Genomic DNA, 7,500 nt, shown 5'->3' on the forward strand with positions numbered 1-7,500 from the left:
TGGTTGTACCACATTATCCCTTAACCTAACTGTGGTTGTACCACATTATCCCTTAACCTAACTGTGGTTGTACCACATTATCCCTTAACCTAACTGTGGTTGTACCACATTATCCCTTAACCTAACTGTGGTTGTACCACATTATCCCTTAACCTAACTGTGGTTGTACCACATTATCCCTTAACCTAACTGTGGTTGTACCACATTATCCCTTAACCTAACTGTGGTTGTACCACATTATCCCTTAACCTAACTGTGGTTGTACCACATTATCCCTTAACCTAACTCAAGTTGTACCACATTAACCTAACTCAAGTTGTCCCTTAACCTAACTCAAGTTGTCCCTTAACCTAACTCAAGTTGTCCCTTAACCTAACTCAAGTTGTCCCTTAACCTAACTCAAGTTGTCCCTTAACCTAACTCAAGTTGTCCCTTAACCTAACTCAAGTTGTCCCTTAACCTAACTCAAGTTGTCCCTTAACCTAACTCAAGTTGTCCCTTAACCTAACTCAAGTTGTCCCTTAACCTAACTCAAGTTGTCCCTTAACCTAACTCAAGTTGTCCCTTAACCTAACTCAAGTTGTCCCTTAACCTAACTCAAGTTGTCCCTTAACCTAACTCAAGTTGTCCCTTAACCTAACTCAAGTTGTCCCTTAACCTAACTCAAGTTGTCCCTTAACCTAACTCAAGTTGTCCCTTAACCTAACTCAAGTTGTCCCTTAACCTAACTCAAGTTGTCCCTTAACCTAACTCAAGTTGTCCCTTAACCTAACTCAAGTTGTCCCTTAACCTAACTCAAGTTGTCCCTTAACCTAACTCAAGTTGTCCCTTAACCTAACTCAAGTTGTCCCTTAACCTAACTCAAGTTGTCCCTTAACCTAACTCAAGTTGTCCCTTAACCTAACTCAAGTTGTCCCTTAACCTAACTCAAGTTGTCCCTTAACCTAACCCACGTTGTCCCTTAACCTAACCCACGTTGTCCCTTAACCTAACCCACGTTGTCCCTTAACCTAACCCACGTTGTCCCTTAACCTAACCCACGTTGTCCCTTAACCTAACCCACGTTGTCCCTTAACCTAACCCACGTTGTCCCTTAACCTAACCCACGTTGTCCCTTAACCTAACCCACGTTGTCCCTTAACCTAACCCACGTTGTCCCTTAACCTAACCCACGTTGTCCCTTAACCTAACCCACGTTGTCCCTTAACCTAACCCACGTTGTCCCTTAACCTAACCCACGTTGTCCCTTAACCTAACCCACGTTGTCCCTTAACCTAACCCACGTTGTCCCTTAACCTAACCCACGTTGTCCCTTAACCTAACCCACGTTGTCCCTTAACCTAACCCACGTTGTCCCTTAACCTAACCCACGTTGTCCCTTAACCTAACCCACGTTGTCCCTTAACCTAACCCACGTTGTCCCTTAACCTAACCCACGTTGTCCCTTAACCTAACCCACGTTGTCCCTTAACCTAACCCACGTTGTCCCTTAACCTAACCCACGTTGTCCCTTAACCTAACCCACGTTGTCCCTTAACCTAACCCACGTTGTCCCTTAACCTAACCCACGTTGTCCCTTAACCTAACCCACGTTGTCCCTTAACCTAACCCACGTTGTCCCTTAACCTAACCCACGTTGTCCCTTAACCTAACCCACGTTGTCCCTTAACCTAACCCACGTTGTCCCTTAACCTAACCCACGTTGTCCCTTAACCTAACCCACGTTGTCCCTTAACCTAACCCACGTTGTCCCTTAACCTAACCCACGTTGTCCCTTAACCTAACCCACGTTGTCCCTTAACCTAACCCACGTTGTCCCTTAACCTAACCCACGTTGTCCCTTAACCTAACCCACGTTGTCCCTTAACCTAACCCACGTTGTCCCTTAACCTAACCCACGTTGTCCCTTAACCTAACCCACGTTGTCCCTTTGCCTAACATAGTTCACTGCTCGGAATCTCTGGTGTCGTTGTTATCCTCATGTAGATGTCTTGCGAGTGTTGCTTACTTTCCACATATTCCCGCTATCCACTGTCAATTGTACTGCAATAGGACTATATCGCCCCCCCCCCCCCTCCCTCTGTCCCCCTCTTTGTGTCTCTGTCCTCTCAAGCTGGTCGGTCTGGCGTTTGAGTGTTAAATGAGCCTCGCAGCTGTTCAGTTGCATTCAGATGTCGACGCCCTCAGTGTACGTCGTGGTATGGTCTGTGTCCATTGTCCGCTGATGTCGTACGCGTAACCCACACGCTGTACCGATCATCGGTCGTTACGTACAGAGTGAAGTAGTGTGATACGTGTGACCGTACGCTGGCTGTGCCCAACGGTGTCGAATCTCAATTTCCATATGATGTGCTCGATGCTACTTGTCTCGTCTCCCAATAACAGCTAGGTTGCACTGTGGTACGCCGTAGAGGCGTGTGGGAGGAACGTACGAACGCATTGTATGTCACCCTGGGTCGCTGGGGGTGGTGGTGCGGTGAGTCAGGTCAGGTCAGGTCAGCGTGAGCCGTCTGATGTAGTGACGCGTGTATTCCGACTTTGTCGTATTGCCTCACACAAAGTGCTACCCTGGTGGACCGCGTTCCATATCTGGGACATGCCGCAGATGCCGGTTGACAGTGGATCGCGGAAGGGACATCGCATACGTGCGCGGGCCACCTTCCACGTGTTCTCTTCTGCACATGTCGCAGTGTGTATGTGGTCTGATGTAGCGTGTCGTGACACATGACATCCTGGCATGCAAGAATTGTTGAATTCGCAAATGTAGGTGGACATCTACGTTTACTGCCCAAGATACGCAAATGAACTGGAAATCCGTTGTTGAGCGGTTGTTCACGCTGGAGGTGAATCTGTGATGGCGACGATCGGTACAGCTATTAACCGGTTGTTTCAGCGGTACCCGCCACATCCACACACGTGACTAGGCCCATGTGGGTATGAAGCGATACGCGGCGGTGGCTTGGTGGGACTGTTCCCGGCCGGTGAAGGGGGGCCGCCCGGCGTGTTGGCCGCGCGCTGCGTGGGCGCACGCGCAACAGGCGGCTGGTGGGGGGCGCCGAGTGGCAGGAGCGCCAGCCGACGGGCCCGGCAGGCGGCGCAGCTACGCTGCGGCGCACCCTGCACGCGGCGCCTGGCGGCCAAAGTTGGTTCAGCCGAGCCCGGTGCGAAGCGCGGTGGACATCTGCAGTGTGCTGGTCTGATTGAGGACTGTGTGCGTTGAGGATGCGCCGCCGCCTGGCACTCGGCGCCGCGACGCCGTCTGCTGCTCGGTCGCCCCAGCGGTTCTCGCAGGTGGTTTGTATCGCAGTTGTGCGGACGTGTTGGCGCGTGCGCTGTGCTGGGAGAGTTCGCTTCTGCACCCAAGTGGGGCTTTGCCCTTGTGTGGCGCTGGCGTTGGAGCTGCCGGTCACCATAGGTGGCGCGTGTTGTCTCCCGCCGGCAATGCCACGACAGCACGCTCCCGGGCCTCTGTCGGCAGCGGCAAGCTCAGTTGGGAGCAAGGGTGTTCTCACTAAAACCGTCTACTCGCCTAACTCCGGGCGATTGCGCCTCTCTCGAAACCGACCAAGTACCTAGGACGGCGCTGCGCGCCGCCGGGACCTGAGAGGGTTTCGAGGTGTATCGTGCAGGGGAGCTCGGCCTCCTCCTGTTTGCAGAATAATTGAGCGGACGCTTGCGTGTTCGCGCGGGCCCCCGGGACACACTCCCGGGCGGCCGGCTGCTCAGCTCTAGTTGACGCAGCTCCCTGGTTGATCCTGCCAGTAGTCATATGCTTGTCTCAAAGATTAAGCCATGCATGTCTCAGTACAAGCCGCATTAAGGTGAAACCGCGAATGGCTCATTAAATCAGTTATGGTTCCTTAGATCGTACCCACGTTACTTGGATAACTGTGGTAATTCTAGAGCTAATACATGCAAACAGAGTCCCGACCAGAGATGGAAGGGACGCTTTTATTAGATCAAAACCAATCGGATTGGCTTGTCTGGTCCGTTTGCCTTGGTGACTCTGAATAACTTTGGGCTGATCGCACGGTCCTCGTACCGGCGACGCATCTTTCAAATGTCTGCCTTATCAACTGTCGATGGTAGGTTCTGCGCCTACCATGGTTGTAACGGGTAACGGGGAATCAGGGTTCGATTCCGGAGAGGGAGCCTGAGAAACGGCTACCACATCCAAGGAAGGCAGCAGGCGCGCAAATTACCCACTCCCGGCACGGGGAGGTAGTGACGAAAAATAACGATACGGGACTCATCCGAGGCCCCGTAATCGGAATGAGTACACTTTAAATCCTTTAACGAGTATCTATTGGAGGGCAAGTCTGGTGCCAGCAGCCGCGGTAATTCCAGCTCCAATAGCGTATATTAAAGTTGTTGCGGTTAAAAAGCTCGTAGTTGGATTTGTGTCCCACGCTGTTGGTTCACCGCCCGTCGGTGTTTAACTGGCATGTATCGTGGGACGTCCTGCCGGTGGGGCGAGCCGAAGGGGTGCTTTCGCGTCCCGAGGCGGACCCCGTTTAAATCCTACCAGGGTGCTCTTTGTTGAGTGTCTCGGTGGGCCGGCACGTTTACTTTGAACAAATTAGAGTGCTTAAAGCAGGCAAGCCCGCCTGAATACTGTGTGCATGGAATAATGGAATAGGACCTCGGTTCTATTTTGTTGGTTTTCGGAACCCGAGGTAATGATTAATAGGGACAGGCGGGGGCATTCGTATTGCGACGTTAGAGGTGAAATTCTTGGATCGTCGCAAGACGAACAGAAGCGAAAGCATTTGCCAAGTATGTTTTCATTAATCAAGAACGAAAGTTAGAGGTTCGAAGGCGATCAGATACCGCCCTAGTTCTAACCATAAACGATGCCAGCCAGCGATCCGCCGCAGTTCCTCCGATGACTCGGCGGGCAGCCTCCGGGAAACCAAAGCTTTTGGGTTCCGGGGGAAGTATGGTTGCAAAGCTGAAACTTAAAGGAATTGACGGAAGGGCACCACCAGGAGTGGAGCCTGCGGCTTAATTTGACTCAACACGGGAAACCTCACCAGGCCCGGACACCGGAAGGATTGACAGATTGATAGCTCTTTCTTGATTCGGTGGGTGGTGGTGCATGGCCGTTCTTAGTTGGTGGAGCGATTTGTCTGGTTAATTCCGATAACGAACGAGACTCTAGCCTGCTAACTAGTCGCGTGACATCCTTCGTGCTGTCAGCGATTACTTTTCTTCTTAGAGGGACAGGCGGCTTCTAGCCGCACGAGATTGAGCAATAACAGGTCTGTGATGCCCTTAGATGTTCTGGGCCGCACGCGCGCTACACTGAAGGAATCAGCGTGTCTTCCTAGGCCGAAAGGTCGGGGTAACCCGCTGAACCTCCTTCGTGCTAGGGATTGGGGCTTGCAATTGTTCCCCATGAACGAGGAATTCCCAGTAAGCGCGAGTCATAAGCTCGCGTTGATTACGTCCCTGCCCTTTGTACACACCGCCCGTCGCTACTACCGATTGAATGATTTAGTGAGGTCTTCGGACTGGTACGCGGCATCGACTCTGTCGTTGCCGATGCTACCGGAAAGATGACCAAACTTGATCATTTAGAGGAAGTAAAAGTCGTAACAAGGTTTCCGTAGGTGAACCTGCGGAAGGATCATTACCGACTAGACTGCATGTCTTTCGATGTGCGTGTCGTGTCGCGGAACACGCTACCTGTACGGCAGTGGCCGTGCGCCGCGTGCGGAACCACGCGTGCCTCTCAAAACTAGCGGAAGTGTTGTTGTTGTGTGGTACGAGCGCTGAAGCTCTGGAGCGGCTGGCCTGCGGTACCTGGCGCCTGGCGCCGGTTTTGAATGACGTTCGCCCGAGTGCCTGTCCGCTCCGGTGTGGAGCCGTACGACGCCCATCGGCTGTGAGGCCGTTGGACACAAAAAAAATAGTGGAACAGGGGCCGTCAGACGCCTCAGTCCCGCAAATGCTACTGTCTTGAAAGAGACAGTGGGAGACTGAAAAGGAAAAGATCACCCAGGACGGTGGATCACTCGGCTCGTGGGTCGATGAAGAACGCAGCAAATTGCGCGTCGACATGTGAACTGCAGGACACATGAACATCGACGTTTCGAACGCACATTGCGGTCCATGGATTCCGTTCCCGGGCCACGTCTGGCTGAGGGTCGGCTACGTATACTGAAGCGCGCGGCGTTTGTCCCGCTTCGGAGACGTGGGAGTGTCGTGGTCGCCTGTGTGGCCGGCCGCGTCTCCTTAAACGTGCGATGCGCGCCCGTCGCCTGGCGGTTCGCATACCGGTACTTTCTCGGTAGCGTGCACAGCCGGCTGGCGGTGTGGCGTGCGACACCTCGTACAACGACCTCAGAGCAGGCGAGACTACCCGCTGAATTTAAGCATATTACTAAGCGGAGGAAAAGAAACTAACAAGGATTCCCCCAGTAGCGGCGAGCGAACAGGGAAGAGTCCAGCACCGAACCCCGCAGGCTGCCGCCTGTCGTGGCATGTGGTGTTTGGGAGGGTCCACTACCCCGACGCCTCGCGCCGAGCCCAAGTCCAACTTGAATGAGGCCACGGCCCGTAGAGGGTGCCAGGCCCGTAGCGGCCGGTGCGAGCGTCGGCGGGACCTCTCCTTCGAGTCGGGTTGCTTGAGAGTGCAGCTCCAAGTGGGTGGTAAACTCCATCTGAGACTAAATATGACCACGAGACCGATAGCGAACAAGTACCGTGAGGGAAAGTTGAAAAGAACTTTGAAGAGAGAGTTCAAAAGTACGTGAAACCGTTCTGGGGTAAACGTGAGAAGTCCGAAAGGTCGAACGGGTGAGATTCACGCCCATCCGGCCACTGGCCCCCGCCCTCGGCAGATGGGGCCGGCCGCCCGCGCGGAGCAATCCGCGGCGGGGTCGTGTCCGGTTGCCTTTCCACTCGCCGCGGGGTGGGGCCGTTCCGGTGTGCGGTGGGCCGCACTTCTCCCCTAGTAGGACGTCGCGACCCGCTGGGTGCCGGCCTACGGCCCGGGTGCGCAGCCTGTCCTTCCGCGGGCCTCGGTTCGCGTCTGTTGGGCAGAGCCCCGGTGTCCTGGCTGGCTGCTCGGCGGTATATCTGGAGGAGTCGATTCGCCCCTTTGGGCGCTCGGGCTCCCGGCAAGCGCGCGCGGTTCTTCCCGGATGACGGACCTACCTGGCCCGGCCCCGGACCCGCGCCGCTGTTGGCTCGGGATGCTCTCGGGCGGAATAATCGCTCCCGTCAGCGGCGCTTCAGCTTTGGACAATTTCACGACCCGTCTTGAAACACGGACCAAGGAGTCTAACATGTGCGCGAGTCATTGGGCTGTACGAAACCTAAAGGCGTAATGAAAGTGAAGGTCTCGCCTTGCGCGGGCCGAGGGAGGATGGGGCTTCCCCGCCCTTCACGGGGCGGCGGCCTCCGCACTCCCGGGGCGTCTCGTCCTCATTGCGAGGTGAGGCGCACCTAGAGCGTACACGTTGGGACCCGAAAGATGGTGAACTATGCCTGGCC

The 7,500-nt window shown here is 54.5% G+C and overlaps 3 non-coding genes across 3 annotated transcripts in view; all 3 read left to right on the forward strand.

Annotated features, from left to right (window-relative positions):
• Positions 1–3,742: 3,742 nt before the first annotated feature.
• On the forward strand, positions 3,743–5,635 carry LOC126332531 (small subunit ribosomal RNA). The gene has a single exon (XR_007563776.1). It is a non-coding gene; the product is annotated as a small subunit ribosomal RNA (ribosomal RNA).
• Positions 5,636–5,997: 362 nt separating this feature from the next.
• On the forward strand, positions 5,998–6,152 carry LOC126332528 (5.8S ribosomal RNA). Its single transcript, XR_007563773.1, has one exon. It is a non-coding gene; the product is annotated as a 5.8S ribosomal RNA (ribosomal RNA).
• A 188-nt stretch (positions 6,153–6,340) lies between these two features.
• The window catches only part of LOC126332523 (large subunit ribosomal RNA), a 4,222-nt gene continuing 3,062 nt past the window's right edge, over positions 6,341–7,500 (forward strand). Inside the window, exon 1 of the ribosomal RNA XR_007563770.1 lies at positions 6,341–7,500. This exon is cut by the window's right edge and continues 3,062 nt beyond it. This is a non-coding gene — a ribosomal RNA (large subunit ribosomal RNA).

This window comes from Schistocerca gregaria, unplaced genomic scaffold (genome assembly GCF_023897955.1).
Source record: "Schistocerca gregaria isolate iqSchGreg1 unplaced genomic scaffold, iqSchGreg1.2 ptg001476l, whole genome shotgun sequence".
NCBI classification, from domain to species: domain Eukaryota; kingdom Metazoa; phylum Arthropoda; class Insecta; order Orthoptera; family Acrididae; genus Schistocerca; species Schistocerca gregaria.